Consider the following 23,309-nt stretch of genomic DNA (forward strand, 5'->3'; position numbering starts at 1 on the left):
TCCCAGCTGCTGCTGAATTCTGTTTTGTAAATAGTTCCCAATTTTTTCCCTTCATTTGAAGTCCCATTTGATTCTGAACAGCCAGCCATGATGTAGCTACCTCCCTGCATGCCAGATGACTTCCTCAGTTGTTTTTCCCCCAGAGAATTCCCACTCTTTCCCCCCCACTTGCTGGGGATGTGAGGATGTGCCTCTGCATTTCCTAAGTGACCTAGATCAAAAGGGACAGAGTTGACAAGAGTTATGGTACTTCCTCTTCAGCCTGTTCATCCTTGCCTGCTGATCTCCACATGCTTTCCTCTTTTGGCAGTCTTTTTAGCCATTTCAATGGAACAATGTTTCCTATAATATTCATGCATTGATATCAAAGGGTTTATTGGAATTCCAGAAGAAGAAATTGCTGCTACGTATCAGCAATAATTAACATTACTTATATCTGTGATCCTCATCCATAACAATATAACATCAAAGACCCTGAAGATAAAGGAGCAGTAGCATCTAATGCTGCAGAGACTGTTTTCACCAGGTCATATATTTACATTTGTTTAGTAAGAGTTTGAAAGCAAAACTAAAGTTCAATTATTTTTATTACTTACAGGAATCCAACTACTTTAGTCTATCACGGATGCAGAAGGTATACCTGGCCCACTAGTATGAGGAAGAGCAAAGAGATCATGATTAGGCAGCAAAAAGTCTTTTTGAAGACTTCTGCAAGTTGAGGTTCTGGGTTTATTCTGCCAGTTCTTCAGAACTGATACCCCACTGCTGTGTAGTGGAGCATGCTGGGTTGTTACCATACATTCTTCCCTGTATCCCTGTGGGAGGGTTCATCCTCCCCTTCCTTTCAGAGAATCCGGAGACTGTTGGTATATGAACTCCTCCATGTTTTTAATCACTAAGAATAATCTAACTAGCTTCCTAATGAGTATGTGAAAGCTTTCTTCCAAAAAAAGAAAAAAAAAAAAAAAAAAAAGAAGAGTATATTCGACCTTTTTTGCCTGGGTTATTTACTTTTTCAGTTGCAGAGCCACCTGTTCTCTCCGGTATGGTATGCATTTCTTTCCTTTCTCTAACACTTATGGTTTTTCATATTCAGGAATGCTGTCGTTAAGCCACAAGGCACTATTATGTAATTTTCCTGTGAACAGAAAGGACTTTTCCCACCCTTGTTGCCTGAATAGTTAAATCACAGTGGAATATATATTTACAGAGGCCAAAAATAATCTATGATGTAGAGGGGCAGTCGGTGCTGTGCTGGCACATGTCTGGAAGAGGCGGCAAAAATTTCTCTGTTGGCATCTTGTTTGTCATTCAGACTCAAGGCCTGGGATAAACGGTTTATCATCTCCCATCCCAGGGTACTTGCACTGAGGGCAGTTCTAGTCCTGAGTCTGGTTACTTGAGAGGCACAGCTCATATAATAGTTCAAATTCCTCTTCATTTATTGTATGAAGCTTAGTGGACTAGTCTGGAGTATTACATGTTTCACTGCTGTATCTGTAATTGTTTTAGCCCATTTATTCTTCTGCAGCTGTTCCACTGCAAACTTAAAGAAGACAGGCCTTTTGAACCAGCTTATATAAACTGATAGGACCTCAGTAAAGGTATTTTTCTTGAAGAAACCCAAAGCAAACACCACCCAAAAGCCCAAAATAACAAAAAAACCACCCCACCTGGTAGCCATATCTGAATAGCTGCAGATACTGAGATCTGCACTGAATACCTGCATGTTATTCTCCCCAACAAAAGCCTCCACTGTATTATGGAAACTTCCCTGTCCTGTTTTGAGTGACCTTACTGAGAACACAGTCCTGTGAAACCTGCCTGCAGAAGCAAATTGTTAACTAGATCAGTAGATTGAACTGATTTTGAACTACTCCAGGCTCAGCAGCCTTAGTTTCCTTTGGTAGATATATTGATGAACCAACATTAATTCCTCAACCTGTTTACGCTTCATGTTGCCAGAAGACCAATCTAATGCTTTTTCACTCCGTTCAGAAGGCTGAGAGAATACTAAACTGCATTTTTCTTTCCAGGTTACTATTAAGCTGAAAAACGTTTCAAACCACACCACTCCTCCCCCTAGCTGTACCTACTGATTACTTGGACTAGTCTCCCTTACTCAGCCTTTATCTTTGTCCACCTGGCATCAAGAATTGGTAGAAACAGCAGTCTCAGCTGGGGCTTTTTAGCTTAAAAACACTTTTCCGTGTTCATTACAACAATACTCTTAGGGACGTGACTTGATTAGGCTACATGGAGCTTGTCTGAACCACCGAAGAGAGCAATCGATCACTTGGTGGGTATGCTAAAAATGTCTGTAAACGAGAGAGGACTGCTTTGGAGGGGCATCTGGTGGGACCATCTTAAAGTAAGTTTGCTCTATTAAAATGCTAGGAATTCTTATGATGCTGTCATTAAGGGGTGAGCTGTCTTTTTGGCGCAGCAGCATTAGAAATATTGTTTTTTAAATGTGTACATATATATGTGTACATACAGTGAGTATAGATGTCTCATTCCACTAGAAGTAAATTTTTCCTCTTTATTGTAGAGGTTGGTGATAACTTATGACTAATTTTTAACTCTTGAAAAAGTAAAGAAAAAGTCTCCATTTATTCCCATACATAGACTTGCTTCAGGGCCTCATATGAGACCACACTCTTATCTTACAGCCCTCAGCGTCTCCCTGTGTCTAGCAACAGGTATGTGGGCAACTCCTTATGTAAGCTGCTCTATTAATTGCTGCTGGTTACCGTTCTGTGTTGCCCACTTCTTGGTTCCCTGGTATGACTTGACTCTGCAGTTCAGTCTCTGGTGTTCTTTTACTTCACATTATCTCTAAATGTCAGCTGGTTAGGGACTTGCCTTGTAAATGATCTTTCTCATCAGATCCTCAGGATACCAGTGACTAGCTTGCACATGGACCTTTTCCAACTTTTTTATCCACTTCCCTAGCAGTCATTTCTTGAATTGTTATATCTGGTGTGAAGTAGTTGCCCTGAGGCTGAGAATTAGAGCTGATATCTCTAAGAAAACCCCAGCTTCAGCATCTACTTTATAAGCCTGTAGGTTTGTGCAGTGTGTTTGCATTTCTCACCAGTGCATTAGGAAGCTCCCGTGCTAATTGTTTGCAAACTGACTTTTCACAGATGATCTCTTATGTCTTACATCTGGGCACAGAACTCTGGCTGGCATGCCCTTGCCAGGTCTGGCACAGCTGGCTTCGCTTCACTTGAGCTGTCTCTTAAGACAACTGGCACGAGGAAAACTGCATGAAAGTATTTGCAGTGCATACAAATAGGCATACAGAATTACTCCTCCTGTCTGCCTTCTGGCATGCCATCTCTTTCGATGTTTTAGAAAGCTGGTCTTTCCTGCCTCCTCCCCTGCTTGGAAGTGCTATAAGCTTGCACAGCTATCTGTAAGACCCACTGAGAAACTGCAAGCATGAGGTTTGGTATCACTTTTGAAAATTCGGACAGATAGAATGAAGCTTTTTCTTTAGCATTTTCATATGCGGAAAGTGATAACTCCAAAATTCAAGTACAGAGATGCTTGGTTTAGTCAACATGATCAGTAAATTTAATCGCATGTGGAAATGCTTTTGCCATCTGAATCTGCTGGCAGTGCTTGTCATTATTATTTTGAAAGATCAGAATTTTTGAACACAAAAACCTACAATTTGAGCAGACATAGGTAGGATGCAACTATTTGTTATCTGCTGTAATAGATAACTACTGTCTTGTTACCTAGCTTTAATGTTAAGATGCAGGCCTGCTGGGTAGCTATGCATTTACTTGGCAAATGCAGCTGGCTTATTGTCTTTAGTTCACCCGGAAGTGACACAGCAAATTATACTGGTAATCATAGCCAATATGATACAGAAAAAGTTAAGAAAATCAGAATGTAAGAGGGAAGAAGAATAATTTTTATAAAAGGTTACTGTTTACTCAAAAATGTGAGGTCTCTGTGCTTTGTATTGTAAAGGTGAAAAGGAAAAGGGCCAAGTCAGCTTGGGGCTCGTGTTGGTATAATTCCATGGCAGAATAACAGTATTTTCCTGTTATATGAAGAGATCATAACCAAGTTGCATCCTTACTATATCAGACACATATAACCATGTAACGCCCATGCTTCAGAAAACTAGATTTAGCAGACGAGTGAAATAAATAAGCCAGGAAAGGAGAGGATGGAAATGTGGGTGTTGGTGGTAATCGCACCATTAACAGTAATCCCCATTGCCCAGCCATTAGGACAGAGTTCACGTGTCAGGCAGATGAGATGCATAAAAGATGTAACAAGAGAGACGGGGACCCTTTACGCTCCTAGAAACAAACTAGCCAAGGATGGAGCATAGTCTGGGAAAATTGCACCATATGCTCGTGGGTTGTACTGAATCTCACTGCAGAAAACCTGAAAGCTGGCTGGGGGTCTGTGTCTCGGCGAAGGCGGAGTAGGTGTTTGGAGAGCAGGCTGATGGAGGTAACAAAATCACTGCGATGTTCTGCCAGGCGCCATCCTAACATGGCTCAGGGCCAAGCCTGAACAAGCTTCCTGGCCCCATATCCCCACGCTTAACTGTGGCTCCTGCTGCTTAAGGACCCAGCTTGTCTGCACAGCCTGCCAGCATCTCCTCTCTGCCGCGGTGGGCAGAGGCTGGCGGACGGAGGCTTCCCACCATGCTGGAGGGGAGCCAGCCCTGTCTGCTGTCACCTTGGCAAGTGGTGTACCCTGGGCTGGGAAGGCAGGGCAGCCACATGCTCCCAGGGATGGTGGAGATGGGGGGTGAAGGCAGGCACCAACTACGAGGGTGAGGGTTCCTCTGCTGGCACAGCCAAATGAAGTTTAGCCTATGCCTCCTAGTAGCTGAAATATGACACAGATCTTGTGAAACAATTTAGCTTTGAAAAGCTGCACATCCTGTCCGCAGTCCTTCAGCTCAGAGACTAGAAGGTCTCGTTGATTCAGGATGCTTTAGTAGCATGTATGGCCTTGGACTTGCTTAGTTTTCCTGTTTGCAACACAGATGCTGTTTGTGGCTCATAATATAGAGAGAAAAATACCCAAATGTCAGCAGGGTTTCCGCGTTGTGTATCTTGGTGAAATTCCTCTTCTCTGAAACTCAAAAGCTAGCTCCTGCTTATAGAGTTATCACTGGGGAAAGGACAGGCAGCAGGAATTAGCAGAAACCAAACTCCCATGATGTGGGCATAAGAAGCTCTCTCTTGACATAGTTTGCCAACATCTTCACACGAGGATTTGGTTCATACGTTAAAAAAAGCCACCCTTGCTCTTCACACCCACCTATATATCATTCATTTGAAGTGTTCTCTTTAAACTGGTAAATTTTAGTGCACGCAGAGGCTGGTGACTTGAATCTATCAGGTCGTACGGGAGCACGGGGGACTGCTCTGAAGAGCCTTTTTGCTTACAGACCTGAAGGAGCTGTTCAGGTTTTTTTTTTTCTCATCACATGCTTTTAAGTCCTAATTATATTTTTATTCATTAAAACAACAAACTTAAACGCATTTCTTAGTATTGCATTGCCTGGAGCTGTTAGATACTATTACAGAGTAATTATGTAGTTAAGACACTGTTAAAGCATGTGTAGAATTTGAAAGGCATTTTTTACTTGTAAGGCTTTATATGTGTGTATGTGTATATATATATATACACACACACTCTCTCTGCTGAAGGAGTGGGGAAAAAGAAACAACAACAAAACTAACAAAAAAAAATATGGAAATTCCACTAAGGAACACAAACCAACATTTAAGTAATAGTGAAGAGTCTGGCTTAACTCAAAAATTCAAGGAAACTCAGAGTTAAGGCTGAAAATTTTTGTTGATAATAAGTCCTGATATGTTATTTCTTTCTTTTTACAGTAATGAGAATGGAGGCTGGAGTGATCAGGCCTTCAGCTTTAACTCAGAATCTAATTGGACACTTAATATTGAAAAAGAAAAAAAATAAATCAGATTCTTGTAAATCAGTTGTAAATCAGTTTTTCTTTTAATAACACAGTATACTACTTCTATAGAGAGGAGAAGGTCTTAAAGAAAGCTGTTCTTCCAGGTAACAATATCTCCAGCCTGGTGTGCTAAGATGCAGGCACGAATGCGATCTCTCAACAGCAGCAAACGTTCATAAGGAGCACAACAGGATCACCCTGTAGGCAGAGAAGTGATGTGAAAGCAGAGAGGTTGCAGTATTCTGCAAACTGCAGGTGATCAAAAAGTCAGATTACTATTTCAGAAATCAGTAAGCAGCTTACTGAGTGCGTTACGTATGTGTATATATTATCTCTATATGATCAATATATATACAGTGTAAATATAAACATATAATCAGCATAGGTGATATTTCTATCCGTGTTTACTTTCTGACCTTTGAATAGATAGAGTTTACTTGCTAAAGTCTCATGAACTTAAATACTTCTCTTGGAGCTCAAATACTATGATTCAACCAGTTAGAATTTCAAAAATAAATATTCTTTTTTTAGTAAGTGTTTAATTGCAGTAAAATCCTAAAAGTTAAAAATAGTAGTTATAAATTATTGACGCTGAATTCCTTTCCGTTTGGAAAGGTCGCTTAAAACTTCTCTCTGATTTGCATTTTATTGATGTGGACTGTAATATTTGCAAAAACTTACAAAAACAGGTAAAATGGGAAGCAGAGATGAAAAACTCTCTCTTTTTTTTTTTTTTTTTTTTGGAAGTCTAAGAGAACTCGTTATTCTTTCTCGCAGCTTGGCTGAATGGTGTTTCCCGCAGATGCGATGAGACCTCCTCCTACTGCTTCATTTTATTTTAGACACTGAGTGCACTCAGTTTCTACGCAGGGGATGAAAATCTCAAACTCTCTGAATGAGAAGTACTTGAAATCATACAAAACAGCTAGTGCACATTGATCGCTCCTCTCATCCCAAATGGCCACGATCAAACCCTTTTCCCCAGGAGAGACGGCTTTTCCTTCCAGGCTCCAGTACTTCCAATTCAGTTGTGAAGTAGGATGCTCCGATGGGAACATCTTTAATGCAGGTTCCTCTCAAGACCTCATCGACTGGAGTTGGGGTTATTGGCATCCACTGCCTTTGAGATGGAAAATAAATCTCATGATCTAGAACTCAAAGAAAATGTTCTTTGTATTTCCCTTGAGGGCACTAATCCCTATTTTTAATTGGGAGGCAAAACTTAAAAAGTGGAATTTATTAGGCCACATGTTCCATGAAGTAAAAGAGCAATTTGCACAGCAGCAGCTTTGTATTCCAGTGGTAGTGAAAGAAATGCTTGAAATGGGCATAAAGGTTGAACAGAGATCCATTTCAAGCGCTTAAACATCTTTTAGGAAAATATTGCTGACATGCTTTGGTGGTGTTTTGCCTTTTTTTTTTTTTTTTTAAAGTCCATATCCTTCTAAAGAAAGACTAGGCTGTATTTAAAAAAAGAAAAGATATCTACTGGATGCATCACTATGACAGCTATTACCTGTTGCTGGGTTTGTCACATTTTTATTTGAAGCCATAGAGCTTTCATATTCTGAGCGTATCTGGGGAAATTGCCGTGTGGTTCAGAGTCACTTGAGGATATTTGGAGTTTAAATTTGATCTATGCTCCATCATTATTTTTTTTTCTGACAAACAATGTTAATACGTTTCATTGGGAGAGAAATGTCAGAAACATCACCCTTTCTATTGAAGCTCAAGTCCCTGCGTGGTGTTATGAAAAAACTGATACCCAGAGTTCTCTTGCAGTACCGTTGTCTTGGGTAATGTTCCTCCCTTCGCCCTCAATCCATTCCAGCATCACATGCTTTATAGCCCCTGTAGATGGTGCGTGGCTGCTGTGAGCGGGATGCAGGCAGGCTGTACTGCGACCACAGACATGCTCTGATATTTTTTTTATATAGAAGACACATGCCTCTTGAGGATTTTTGTGGTGAAAAGTTCAGCTGCTGGAAAATGAAGGATAGTCATGCCATGGACAAACCAAGTAGCTTTGTCGTCGTACAGCATGCAGCTTTTTATTTGCAGAGGAAAATAATACTTTGTGGTTTGGGTTAGTCTGGATCCGCGGGTTGGAAAGTTGACTTGACTTTCTCAGACCCTGCTGTTGATGAGTATCTTGCTAAGTCTACCCTTCTTTCCTAGTTCCCGTCTTAAATGCAGTTGTAGTGAATTCTTAACTTCGGAGTTTGCAATCTTTCTGACAAACTTGTTGCACAGGTAGTGAATTTTCAGCTGTCAAATTCTGAATGAAGACTTGTTGCAGGGACACAAACACCTGAGCTAATTTCACCACGTTTTTCTCTTCCCCATGAAAAAAAGGACGAAAAACTTCTCTTGCAGGGTCTCTAATGAGCTGTTTGCATTCTACACCCCCTTCTGCACACTGCAATACAGAGTAAGCAGTCAGGACTAATTTTACTTTAACAGGAAATATTTTGTGTTTCCAGGGGAAAGGAGAATCTTGAATTTACCTAAATTCCTTAACAACTCATAGTAATTCAAGACATAGCACGTGCCATGTAGATCTGATAGCTGAAACGTGTATCAGAGAAACACAATTACATGTACTAAAGTGTAGATTTGAATCACAGTTTGGCCTGAACGTAACCCTGAAGTATGTGTCTTACATTAGTATTTACAATTGATATCAATCATTGCAATTAGTAATAACACTAATGGGACAGAAGCAAAATAGTAACCTTATTAAAATTCTCATTTCAATAATGTAATGTGACTCAGGCATTTGAAGTGAAAATGGATGCGTGTTGATTAAATTTGAAAAATAATTTTTTTGAGTCTTTTCCTCAAAAAACCTCTTTATAGCTTGATTTGTCACTAAGGTTTACAGTTACCTGTAGTGGAAATGCAGAACTTCATTAAAATAAATGGAGATCAGGAGAAAGAATAGCTGGAAGATCTAGTCTTGCAGCAGACTCCTGCTGGAGCAGGTTTGGTTTTTGTTTGTCTCTGGGGTTATGTATCTTGCAATTTAAATATCATTTAAATATCATAACCTAAAGTCATTAGGGATTAGAAATATTTATGGAAACTGTAAAATGTGTGATAATACTATCAGATGAAGTATTCAAAGCATCAGTTGTAGTAAATATATAGTAATCATAACACTGAGTTTTCAGGTAATTCCCCTACTTTTCTAATCAAAACAGCACGATAAAATAGAAGCACTTAATTTCATATTGTGTTATGATCTTTCTGCTAACTCAGATAGTAAAAGAGTACAAATACTTCTCACCACATCTTAGCCAAGAAATGCACATTTAAAAATAGGTTCTATAGCATTCTGTATTCTCCTGCCAGGAATCCTCTGTTCTGATCCTGATTATTTTCAAGCTGCAATTATGTAAGCCATAATGATAATGAAAGATACTTGGTGCTCTAAGAAAATATCGTAAGCAAGAGAGTAGAAAATTATTTCAGTGCTGTCTTGGGCTTTGCAAGCTTAACAATGTCACCCATCTCATGACTGAAATATTTGCAAAAACACTTAGTCTCACCAGTTCTTTCTCAGCTTTTCATCTTAGGCAGTCTCTCTATCTTTTTTTTTCTCTCCGTTTCAGACTTTCTTAATTGCTACAAGACCTAGCGCACAAAAGCCATCTGAATGCATCATGCAGAATCTTCCTGGCTGTAGCAGAAATGCCTGTCCTGGGTGTGTGTGGTTTTTTTTTTTTAGTTTAGTTTTGTTTTGTTTTCATTTACTATAGTAATTAAAGGATCCCTTTGGTTTATGTTGTAGGGGTTGCATACAAAGAAGTTAATCAGCTTCTGTCTATCTGTTGTAAACCTTTCTCTTCTGTTACTAAAAACACATTTTCTGTAGCGAGAAATGCTGCTGTTGCCTGATCCTGTCGGCTGCCTACATTTGGCAAGTGTGGAGTACAGTTGCAAAATTCTAGCTAAACTGGGATTTTTGAGGTGCTGCCTTTGGTTCTTTGCTGTCGGGAATCTCCATCACTACTTGGTTTTGGAGAGATTTCCCCTCCGGCTACCCATTCTGGTGTTTACGGTGCTCAGACTTAAAGGATTTTTCCTAAAATCCATCCTAAACCTCCCCTGGTGCAACTTGAGGCCACTTCCTCTTGTCCTATCGTGTGTTACTTGGGAGAAGAGACCAACACCCACCTCACTAAAACCTCCTTTCAGGTAGTTGTAGAAAGCCATAAGGTCTCCCCTCAGTCTCCTTTTCTGCAGGCTAAACGACCCCAGTTCCTTCAGTTACTCCTCATTAAGACTTGTTCTCCAGACCCCTCACTAGCTTTGTTGCCCTTCTCTGGACACACTCCAGCACCTCAATGTCTTTTTTTTTTTTTTTTTTTGTGGTGAGGGACCCAAAACTGGACACAATACTTGAGGTGGGGTAAGTTCTTTGGGATGGGGATCTTTTGAGCTCGGTGTTTGTGCAACATCTAGCACAGTCGGTTTAATTAGAGACCTACTGTGCAGTATCATCATGAAAAACTAATGATCTGTTAAAGTTCAGGGGACAGCTTAACTAAAAACATAGATCCTTATCTATCTTGTACCAAACTTTAGGTTCACTGTCTTCTCAGAAAATTTTTGTATTTAAATAGCTACAGAGAAATCAAAAGCAGAATATGCAGAGCAATTATAGAGGAGACATAGGGCTCCATACTACTCGCCAGACTAACCACCCTGACTGTCTTTCTTGTCATTCCCATTTATTTTCACATGCTTTCAGATTGCTTTCATCCTTCCCTATCAATTTGAAAATCGGTTATTTCCTTTTTTTTTTTTTTTTTTGTCACAACACTTCTGAACTCCCAACCCGTTGTTAGGGGCCCATCATTGTTTTCTTGGGTGTAGAACAATTTTCCTTACCCTTGATTGGACTTTCATCGCTAACTGGGAATTTGACTGACAGGAGAAATCGTAATCATTTTCTTGCCTCTATCGATGGTGGTTTGGAAGAGAAATTTCCTACCCATTGCGCAAAGGCTAATACCTGTATGTACCTCTCATACTCGGGTTCCATATAAATTTGGTCTTATTACTGCAGGCTTTCATTTCCTGATAGCTCCTGCAAGGCATTCTTTCACAGGAGATGTTTTGGCACCTTAAACTTTATTTACATCTGGATATCGTGCCTGCAGACTTACCCAAGTAAGATGCTGACTGATTGAAAGTAGTCTTTTTGTATTCCATTTGAAGAATTCACCATCTGCAAGCTGTAATTAGACTTCTTACTAATTAGATATAACAAAGCTGCATAATGCCAAGTTTGAGGAAAAATAATTGTTAGAAATATGATGTAATATATGGCTGATTGTTTTTATTGCTTAACTGTAAATAAAATGTTCCTCTCATGTCCTGGGCATCCATAGTTTCCTACCCCTGTAGGTTTAAAGTCATTCATGGCACTACTTTGGTTGCTATAGTGATACCAATTTCCTGTCTCAGATTATTGTACTTCAGAGGTGCATGAGGCCTTTTAATCTTCCTTTTCTTTATTTTTTTCCTTTCTTCCCATTTCAGTCTTTGATTTTACAGATGCTCTTACTCAAGGACTGGAATTCCTATATTTTTTTCCCACTGTCTGATGGAAACCAGAATAAATAAATACTGTTCCCCCACGGGACTAATGAAGATTCCTGCTGCTTTACTGGTACCCTTGCTGAACGTTGCTCTATATCGAGGCCTTAAAAAAATGTTATATTTAGTTTCGTTATGGGTCACTAAGCTAGAGAAGCACATGCTGTTCACCTTGACCAAATCAAGAGCAGCTGCACCCAACCAAGTAGAATTTACACACGTATGAAAAGCAGCTTGTCAGCCATGAGAGATGCTAGGTTGTCTGAAAAGTCCGGTTGGGCTGAGCCTCCATCATGGTGACTGAACCCCAACTGAGACGGTTTGCTCTTTCTGTGATATATGTAATAGAAAGAAACCATAAAGCAGTATTAGGTGATCAATATTCCCTTTGTTTCTCTACATCCAACAAAGCTCATGTGAATCTGCTGTGAGGATCAAGCTCTTTCTGTGGGGTTGTCACTGTGTTGGGTGTCCCTATATTGCTTCCTGCTCTTTCTCTACATCCCTTTGAGGGCTGCTCTGATCAGAGTGCGTGTGCCTTTGGCCTGTTAGTCTTTTGACGGAATATTTCCATTGACTCTGTGGTCTAATTACCTCTGCATTTTGTTCTCCTTCCTGCCGTACAGCATTGCCACTGTAGCCTTGATCATCAGCATACGTGGAATTTGGTATGTTTTGTGAGATGGGTAGCCCCAAGCAGCCTCAGTTCAAAGGTCTGTATTGCTAAATGCCTTTCTGCTCAGAAATCACTCATATAGATGAATGATGCCATTTTTGATACAGATCACATCCTGAAAACTCTGTGGAATCAGACAGGCTGCTAGAGTGTCTAAGCAGCAGGAAAAAATCATTACTGAATAAGGAAAAGATTCCAGGTGGGATTACTGAGTTTCCAAATGGGCAAAATCTGTAGGGGGGGAAGTGCATGTAGAAAACAGTCAGGAAAAGGAAGGGATCTCTTTCTTTGGCTGGAAGTAAATGATGTGTTTGTACTTTAGCAGGTAATGCATGCTAAAACTCAAGGAAAAATGGGAAATGAAGAAGATGGATGTGTGTGGATCCCAGGATGAATTCATATCCCATAGAATTATGAATGAATTAAGCAGGGCAGCAATGATGCTTGTATAACTGAGAAGGAATGCACAATATGCTCTTTTTTGTTAATGTCTTTCTCATGTATATATGCTGTTCTACCTCATTTTCATTCTAATTTAGGCTCTCTTCTGATTTCTGTCCCTTGAGTGGCTGTCTAGCGTAGTGGATTTATGCTGTTTGTTCAGCAACATTCTCACTTTTCTGAATTCTGTCCCACGTGCGTTTAGCATAATCTTCATTTGCACTTCCACTTGCTGCCTACTTGTTCAGATTTTTCTCCCAGGCCATTAGTTGAGTTCTGTTTTCTTGTGGGAAAAGATTTTCTTCCTATGGTAGAAGTAATTAAGTCTCCTATGCTAAAATCATCTTCTCCAGGATACTTCAGATTTACTCTACTATCGTTCCCTTGAAATCCATATGTGATGTTATGCACTGGTGATAGAAAAAACTTGGCTTCTCATGCTCCTTTTCCAGACAATGGAAGTTTCTGTGGCTGAACTGGCTGGCAGCAGGTGGGTCCCAAAGCAGTACCTGCACCACACCATTAGCAGCTATTTGCTTACCCTGTGGTGTTGTCTTTTTTATTTGTGCTACTGTTCTCGGGTAGCAGCTGCTTGCTTTGCTATCTGTGTTCAGCTGCCTGTGTGTGGGCATAAAATCCATGTGAGGATCACTCTACTGTGGTTGTAATAGCAGAGAATAGATGTATTTTCATGTCTCAAAAGATCTTTAGATCTTTTCAAAGAGAAGTGAACTGTGATTGTGCAGGGTGAAAAGGGTCTTGTGCTTTTTAACTTATATATGATGACACAAGGGACAACTGCATTTCTTCTTTTTCTGTTCCTTTTATTGATGCTGGGAATTCAAGGCTTGTCTGGCTCAGGGGAATCCACAGGATTTATCGTTTCTCTCTTTTGTACTTATTTGACTTCATACCAATGATTGGTTTAAAAGTATTTTTATTAGCTTTTTAAAATTAATTGAATTGTGGTGCTATATCTCCACCTCAGCTGCCAGTGTATACTGTAACCACCTCTTGGAACCTGGAAGAATATTATAGAACAAGCTAGGAAGATCAGGTCAACCAGAATCTGAAAATTTTAAAACTTAATTTTTTTTCTTGCTGTTAAAATTTGACGTGGGAATAGCAAACCTAGATTAAAAATGATGTAAAATGAATATTTCCCTGGTTGCAGGCAAGGTAACAAGTCAGGTCCAAGGTCAAGCCAGGAGATCCAAACAACAATTCAGGACCATCAGGGAATGGGAGTGGGAACAGGCACAACTATGACACAGCTCAGGCCAGGACCCTGTGCCAGAACTGAAAGGAAGATCCCCAGGGCTGTGGACAAGAGGGTACATGGATTGGGGTCCAAGGGGAGGATGCCCAGGGCAGAAGGCGTATTGATGCTCTCAGGTCCCTGACAAACTTTAACACATTTACTGGGAGAATCTTATGGCCAAAGTCACTGTGACATTAGAAGTGCCCAGTAGAGCTGAAAGGTAGATGAAGCTGCCTATGTTGAGAATGAGCGTGAGGAGCTTCTGATTGGTGAACACTGGCTTTCAAATGGAGCAATTATGAGGAAAAATGGAGACAAGATAGTATCATTGCAACAGCAGACTGAATGAAGCCCACAGAGACCTACAATTCCAGTTCATGCGCTCTCTTACCAAGACTTCTTGTACAGTAGAGGAGCCTGGTAAGGGAAGAGGAAAGGTATATTTCTTAGAACAGCTAAAAAAGATGATAATTATAACTGATTTACTCTGAAAATAATCAGTGGACTTACATTGCGCTTTCTACAAAAGCCTGGCTTTCCAAAATCTTTTTGTGCTTTTGATCTGTGAAAGGAACTGCAGGTGATACTCATGTCGTATTCATATCAAAACACACGATTTCAGACAGAAATCAAGTACTTAAAATAATAAATAATTTAAACAGCTGATATTATCATTTCTGTAAAAGATCTGGATGCAAAATTAGATGACAGTGAAGAATCAAGGTCAAAAATCAGATTCTTAATACTATCTGACTAATAGTAAAAAGATTTGGTTTCCCGAGTCATTTGTCTTTCAAGTAGAAGACTCTTGTGGTAGGGGTATTTTTTACACAATGCATTTGGCCTTCTGCCAACAGATGAGCACTCCAGATTGATACTAATGAAAGAAATATTAATGCACCGTAGCATGTCAGTTATCTTCAAAAGGTCTCCAGCAACCATTTATCACTTAAATTTTACATCTTATAGCTGGGGACCAAATTGTGTTACATGTTAGAATAGTTCTGCTAAATTTGATCCATCATTAACTTTCATTTGTTGATAATTTGAACATGATTATTTTATTTAAGTTATGCATCTTTGTCAACTTGATGGAAACGTCCTGAATTGTCATGTTGTCATAGATGAGTGATGCTGTTTCACAGTTGAGACTTGACTGTCTTCTGAAATGCCTTTAAGGATATATCCCCCAGGAAAAAGTCCTGAGGCTGGGGACTTTATTTGTTGCATTTGGGGGGGAGGGAAGAAGGAAAAAAAGACTTAAATTGGATTCTCAATTGCTGAATCATGCACAGAAACTTAGTTTTGTTTTTGTTTTTTTTTTTCTTTAACTTCATTGTTATGATGGCTTTCATTGCTAGGGTTACCAGGCTTCCAAGCAAAACAGAATAGTTATAAAGAGGAAAAGTAACACCAACGAAAATTCTCTTTGTCTGCTAGGTGGGTTTCAGTGGATTGGGTGACATATCTCAGGTGCAAGAAGGCAAACAAATCCATTGTAGAGGACATGACGCAGTCACAGGTCTCAGCACTAAGCAACGTAACGTTAGTTGCCTGAGACTTCAGATAAAGGCAACACCTGGAGGGGTTTGACCAAGGAGGGTCAACACAGAAGGATCTCCCATCGTAATATTGATGGGATTTAGCTAACTCCTTTAGCTAAAGGAGTTAGACTTGTTTAGCATGGGATGGCTGCTCCTGTTGACGAGTAAGGGGCAACACTTGGTAGGCTGTGGAAATATCAATCTTTCTCTGTAACGCTGGACTGTTGCAAAGCTCATCAGCTTCTTTTCCCTGTACAAGCCATACTTTTTCTCCTTGCCTTTTTAGAAAGCAAGCACACATCAGCTTAGACTTACGTTATTTTTTTAAAGCTCTAAAATAAAATTCTTTGTGACATGCAGAACTCTGGCTAGAGGAAGCTCAGAGAAGGCTCATACATGGCAGGTAATGTGCTCAAATAACATTTTCAGGAGCATGGTACGGGGCCTGTGTTGAATAAAAACAATGGGAATCAAATAAAATGTACTTGAGCAGCCAGTAGTTAATTTAACAAGCTCAGGTGACACCTTCAGATGATGCAAATTAAAACCAGAGCAAAAGAGACAACAAAGGGTTAAACACTGATTGTAGCTTATGAAGTGCCTTGAAAATAGAAGCAAAGCCTTGGCATTGGGAAGAAACGTGTTTTGTTTTGTTTTTTTCTTTTTGGAAAAGCTGTGTCTGATCAGTATTCTCACCTTCATTTAAATGGGCAGTGCAAATGAATTCTTCATTAAGAGCTGAGGATTGCTGTGTATGTTGTGTTTGTGCCTGTGTTTGATTTAATTTACTCTTCTGAGGATCTGTAGCAGTATAAGGCCTTAGGTAGACTTTCTCATAGTGATTAGATCCTTGCATTGTAAGTCAAGAGATCATGGTTGTAGTCATTTCTCCATTACCGAGAGTATCGGGGGCTTTGGATAATGTACCTCATCCAGGATATGCTTGGAGTGCAATTTAAAGACCCTTGAATCACTGTACTGAGCTCCCAGGTTTCTGGAAAGGCTAATTAGCTCAGGTTGTGAACGTAAAATACCTCTGTTCTGCTTCTAGACAAAACTGGGTCAAGAAGCAGCAAAAATGAGTTGTTGCTGCACCCTCAGCAAATAAACCTTAGCATGCTCTGCGGAGAGCTACGTCCATAACACTGTATGGTTAATTAGCAGCTTGAATAATTTGACCGTGTCTGGGCATAATTGACAGAGTTGCCAGCATTTTGCACCTTTGTCACATTGTCCCAGCCTTACAGTGGCCAGTAGTTGGTTGTCACGTTGTCTGTGAATTGTTCTGGTGACGCTGCAGTGGCTCTTGGGTGTGTGGTTATTCTTGCCGCAGTGTGTGAAGTCCTGGTGTCTGTCAAAGGCCGTTGTGCCGGGAACAGAGTGGAGACAGTGGGATTTCCGAAGTATCATGCTAAACGAAGTCCTGACTCTGTGGTTTTATGGTGGTATCTCTTCAGTCAATAATGGTACTTCATGGGGGAGTTCTTTGCTGCTTCCCTTATCTTTTAAAACAGAGGGACAGTGATATTATGGCTGAGTGTGTTTAGAGAGAGTGCTGCTGAGATGCAGGCTCAGTTATGGTGCTGTCACAAATGCATAAATGTCAAGTCGCCTACGCTACCTGGTGTTAAAAACCCTGGACATTTAGTGCATCTGTTCCTAATTTTATGTTGCTTTAAAAGCACCATGATTCATTCGTGATACAAGAAAAACACACCGAGTAATATCTCAATTTGCATGTTTTGCAGTGAGTTGAGTAGTGCTCTGACAATGGATATATGAACATCTCTTTTCATCTAACAGTAGTATAAAGATTTCTGATGCATGTTATCTTTCTTAGTAAATAGTAAGAACATCTTTCAAAGTTGCTTAATAGTTTGTTATTTTCTGGGTTGTGTCTAAATTATTCTAGAACCTATCTTAGAGTTTTTGTTTGTCTTATATACATATTTTGTATAGCTTTGTATATCTCTTGATATTTACAGTTTATCACTTCTTAATGTTAATATCTACTTAATCACCTCATGTCATCTACTTAATAGCATTTAGAGTTGTGCTTCATGTTTAGGTTTGTCGGAAAAACAAATGTGTGGGTCACAAAAAAACAACAAACCAACTCTGTTAAAAATATGTTCTCCGCCCTCTTTGCAAGAATTTAAAAAAAAAAATATAAACAAGAGAGAGTGTGTGCATATTGCGGGACTCTGTAATGGCCCGAGGCACTATTTTGGTATCGTATTGAGAATGGAGATGCTCCTTTAGTTCGTGTATGTCTCTGGAAGAGGGAGGATTTGAGTCTGGCAGTCACTGTTTAAGGAGGAACTTTTAGGGTTTTTTTCTAATGATGATGTGTATATTTCATTTAAAGTAACTAGGGAAAAATTTGGTGAAGCTTATTTACTTACTGGCAAAAAACTATGTGATCCTAACATGAAAAACTCCATAGTAGGAGTAAGACTGTCTTTATATTAACAAGCCACTTAGCTCATCCCTGGATTAAGTGATGTGACTCAGTCACTTTCATTCTTGCTGCACCATGGAAACCAGCTGGATACAGAAAATTGCATTTTTGGAGAACAAGGCATAGTTAGTCACTTTAGCAGTGAGGCGTAGGGGAATTGTTGTAGAATTTATTTTACTCAAAATGTTCTGTAAAAAGGAATAATTTACATTTCAGTTGTTATAGACTTTCTGCTTATTTGTAACCTAAAATAAATTTTGCAATGAAAGCAGTCCTCGGGGAAAACGAGTTACGACAAACATCGTTACACCAAACCGTTGCTTCTTGTACTCTGTGGAGGTTATGCTCTCTCCCCTTAAACACACTCACCGTTCACCGAAGCTTGTTATCGACTCAGCGTGTTGCTATTTCCGACTTGGGAGGTTTTATGGAAAAATAAATTTAAATGCTAGTGATCTTCGTTATCAGCTTATAACACTGTTAAAGTCAACCCAGTAATGGGGTCCCAGACTGACAGTGTGTCTTGGCCTTTTCCACTGAACGGCACATAACCTGAGTGGCATCTGAAATCCACAGCTGGATTCTGTAACGCTGCATGGTCCAGGCTGATCTGGTCAGAGTTACGCCTCTACAGCTCTGCTCGATCAAGGATGGCCAGGGAGTGAATTCATCCACCTTCCTGGCTCCACAGGGCAGCAGGTTACTGGGAGGCTGTTGCTCTGTCCCTGTGCCCGCCTTAGGTAAGAGATATTTGACTCTTGGAGCTGCGTAGCAGTGAAGGGGCTCTGACCGCTTTCGGGTGCCTGCGACCAGGCTGGCCTCAGCGCACAGTCCTGGGAGAAGGTTTTCCTGGGAGCTCTGGGCACAGCCCTGTGTCCTTGCTTCCCCTTAGTCCCTGGACTGTGAGATCCCCCAGGACAGGATTGCGTTGGCCAGCACGCTGTTGCTCTGGCCTCTCCGGGAACCTGTTGCTTCTCCCAGGTCGATGTGAACAAGAAATAAGCGTCCAGCTCTGTGATCGTTAATCCCAGACCAGGCGTTCCTTCATCATCCAGCAGCCCAAGTGTGATCTGGGGCAGCGCTGTCAAATTAGCCAGGCAGCGCAGCGTGAAATCTGTGCTGGCTCTGTGCCTGATGCTGGAAGACAGATGTTACCTGATCCATAGGGGTGATTGGAACGGTGCAGGAGGATAATACCTGAGCCAACATAAAGCTTGACAATAGAAAATCAACTTTTCAGCCTTTGTTCATCAGATTTGAACTGTCAGGGTGAGTTAATACTGATGCAGTGCTTGGGTGTTTTTTTAGAAGCCCTCAGGGTAGCTCTGCTGTAGTGTCAAACTACAGCCTAACTCTGATTTAGGAGCTGTTTATGTAAAGCGGGTGGTGAAACTTTGAAAGAAAATGAGTGGTTAATGTCCTCGACTGCTTTTGAAACCCTACCATGAGAGAGGTTTGCATGCAGTGAGCGCGGCAGCTCTTCCTAAGCAGCAACTGGACTCAGCTCATGTTAATTTTAGACTTAAAGTAGGGAGTCGGAGCCTGGTTACTGATGTGCCGTCTGTATACAATGCCATTAAATGAAACCAACTGTAGATGAAGCTCAACTAGGCACATTGCTGAATACTTTATTTTTCTTTCGTAGCTTTAATTTTTTTTTTAGGAAACGTTACTATTATTTTGAGCTTGTTTGTATTTCTTTCTTTTTTCTTTTCCACAGTGGGAGAAGGGGATTACAGTAAAATGAGTTTTTCCTTCACGTTGTCAGCAACACCATTTGCCATTTTAAGGGCAATGTTTTTAGTCCAGCAATGTGTTAGATATGTTCATAAAAGAAAGGAATGCTTGGAAATATGGCTTTCCTCCAAAAGAAAAAATAGCAGAAGTGCACGCTATATGGACTTTTGTGAGGAAAATCTTGTTGTAAATTGGTGCAAATTATATGCACAATTTTAAGAGCTGTTTAATAGTTTTCAGCTAGTTAATACTGTCACTTCCAAATCCTGATCAGCTGCAATGAAGCATCATTTCAACAGATGACAATTTTACAGTCTGCAGAAGAAGTTACTAGAAAGTCATCTCTGTGCAATAGATGTTCATAGCAGGATCTCACTGGTACAGATAATTTTTGTAAATTTTAAGGCTTATTCTTTACAGTAGTAGTTCATTTTCTAGGCTGAAACTACAGTGACTATCAGAACATTGTCTTAAGGATATAAATTGGTCTTAAAGGATAAGTTGAGGAAGGACTCCCTTTTCATGGTGCAGTGTACTATTGCAAGGTTACAACCATTAAGGGGAAAGTTCTTGCTTTAACATACCTTGCTTTATCCTCTTGGAGACAGGCTATTGTTAGCTTTTTTCTAGTGTGACTTAGAGTACTTTGCAATTACCACATGTTACAGAAGTAGAATATATCATATTATTTGAGATTCTTTTAAAATATAATCTATGGGTATGCTGAACGGCTTGTGGACAGATGACTTTTAAAAAGTTTTTTTTTCAAGCCACCAATGCTTTCTGCTTAAAATGAAATTGTCTGGTTCAGAAAAGGAGATGCAGCTTTAACAAAGTATAGGGGTTTTGATATATTCATGTAGAATCTGATGGGACTTATTCTGATGCATCACAATGGACTGTATAAGCGATCGCATTCATGTAATGGGAGATATTCATATAAAACTGACTGAGTCTGTACAGAAGGAAAGAAAAAAGAATCCGAATTTTGGTTTTGTGGGAAGAATTTTATCTTAGATGCAACTGCCAGTCTTATTCTTTCACACGGAGACATTCTTAAAACCAGAAATTCATCTATGTAATGAACATACAGTCATCCTTGTGGGGGTGAGAATTAGATCCTGAAATGAAGTGTCTGTTTTAACGAAGTGTCTGGTTTTTTTTTACAAAAAAAAAGAGCCCATGTTACCTCTAATATTTATAATATTTACAGAAGCATGACAGAAACAACCCCAGAGCTTATCCAATTACACTTTAATGCTGTAAATAGATTTGAAATATTGGGTGCTTCCAAGGTGCTACAGGCATGTAGGAGATCATCTACAAAATTCTTGTGTGTGTAACAAAAGAAATCTTAGTTGAGCATCAGTTAAATGGCACTCTTCTTTATTACATTAAAATTCAGTCATGTTTGAAGAATTGACTCCTGCAGTAGGAATATCAGAATTAAAAAATAGACTAATAAAAAAAACAACAAACAAAACCAAAAAAAAACCCCAACAAACCACCCTTGTTGCAATGCATTTTTTCCTTTAATTCTAAATTGCAGCTGATCAATGACGTTGGCTAGCCCATGGTATGAGTGGAATAAAAGTTGGTTTGGAACAAATTGCTGCTGTCTAGGTCAGCAGCACAGTTGTCCTTTAGAAAATGAGCTTTAGGAGTTGAGCCCTAATTCGATGAATACTTGGTATGTGCCTGGGTGCTTTGCTGAATCATGGCTTCTGTGCTGGAAGTACAGGGCTAGATCCTCTTAATTTGAGTCCTCTCTGGGCTGTCGCAGAGTTTTGGCTGGATGGGATTCTGCTTCTGGGAATCCTGCGCACTTAGACTGAGCTTTTTTTGTTGAGGGAACGTCTTGTGCACTAGGGAACTATGTGAACTTGCCTGTCCCTGCTGTGGCACAACTAATATATTAAACTCCTTTTGTTAAATAGAAGCCTGTGCTTCCTAAAGGTCATGATTTCAGTCCCCTTTGAGCACCCTGCACAGGGTGGTAGGGAAGGGTCATTTTAAGTTTATGATGAGCGTTTGAGAAAGTCACCATTCAGGCTTGGAAAATGTTGCTCACGCAGCTGAACAAGTCCATGCTTGTTGCAGCGAGCTGTGGCCACTTGCTGCAGCTGCATCACTTTTCTTAGTTTTTTTTTCTTAAGCTGTGGGTCCTTTTCCTCTGAAAGGTTCTGAGGTCTTCTCTGTGTGTTTGTGTGCAGTTTAACAATAAAAATACTTTGTCAGTGGCTTTTGGTTGTTTTGTTTTTTTTTTTTGATTAGCAGCATTAATTAAGACAGTGATTCATAACATTTTTGGCCATTAGCCTCCATTGTGGTTTTCACAATATACCATTATTTTCTTTCTTTCTTCATAGTGGGCTACTAGCCCAGACTCCTTCCCCTTCTGCTGGAGTAGCAGCATGGATTTAACAGAAATCTCTCTGGGCTCAGAAAGAAAAGTGACTCATCTCCCCTTCCTCATCCACTCATGTACATCTTAATAAAAAGAAGTTTGTTTAATCATCTTGTTATGAATGTAGGGTATAGATTCAGCCTTGCCTTTGCAGTCTGTTTAATTTTTCATTTAAGCTAATGTGTTCCAAAGAGTTAATGTTATCTTAGTCAAGTGAGGGCTCAGGGCAGATCCTGCTCACTCATCCTGCTATAGCAGCCCTGCTGACTGGTCTGGCTGCTCCACCTCATTGCGGTAGGAGATGTGAAAGACGTGCTTTGCAGCTATAGCCCTGGTCGCTCTGGGAAACCAGGCACCCTAGCTAAAAATAGTCTCCTCTAAGTTAGCAGCTTTGTTTGTGAATACACAGGCATGAGAAGCTGATTTGGGTAATAAGAGATTCTCATGGTAGACTGGGAACCAGGGCTATCTGGGAAGAGACAGACAGGAGAAAGACAGAGATGACAAAGATGTCGTGGTTTTAATCCTAGCATTGCCGGTCTATGGAATGCTTGATGTTGCATCCTTTAATTTTGCTAACCACTGTGTATTTACATAAGATCTCAGTCAAGGTCAGAATTTCATCCCACTAAATGCTTTACGCATGTATGAGAGAAAGTGTTTATCTCAAAGACCATAAAGTTTTAGCAAGCCAAGAACTATGTGAGGAAAACAAAGAATTATTGTATCTTTACTCAGCTCATGGGGAGTTAAGGTGAAGGAGACTTCCTTAAGAGGTTGAAAACTTACCATCAGAGGAATTCAACCTGAATTTTTGTGTTCAGGATGTGAGCCTTTGGACCAGTTCCCCTCTTCTCCTTATTTCCTGTGACTTGGCTGCTTCACCCTCCCTCTGCAAAGCTTTCTGTAACCCTCCCTGTCTTTTCACTTGTGCAGCTGAATTGAACTCATCCTGCTGCCTGGGGGAATCCCTCCTCTGTGGAGGGAAGCTGTATTCATCGGTGTCTTATTCGCAGGTGGAACCAGCTCATTTTGTCAGCTATGGAAGATTTTCAGCTAGATGATCTGTGGTACAAGGAAGGAAAATAAAGATGGGGGTTGGGAAATGCAGTAGATAAAGGCTTAAGTGGTCAGAATTTAAATCTTAAATTGCCAATTGCATGGCTGGCTAGAAAAAGAAAATGTGGGAAGAAAAAGGAGGCAG

The 23,309-nt window shown here is 40.1% G+C and overlaps 1 protein-coding gene across 6 annotated transcripts in view; it reads left to right on the forward strand.

The window, feature by feature from the left end:
* Nucleotides 1-23,309, forward strand: part of SORCS2 (sortilin related VPS10 domain containing receptor 2) — a 576,222-nt gene that overhangs the window by 143,174 nt on the left and 409,739 nt on the right. The window lies entirely within an intron of this gene.

The sequence above is a fragment of the Rissa tridactyla genome, chromosome 5, assembly GCF_028500815.1.
Source record: "Rissa tridactyla isolate bRisTri1 chromosome 5, bRisTri1.patW.cur.20221130, whole genome shotgun sequence".
Lineage (NCBI taxonomy): Eukaryota > Metazoa > Chordata > Aves > Charadriiformes > Laridae > Rissa > Rissa tridactyla.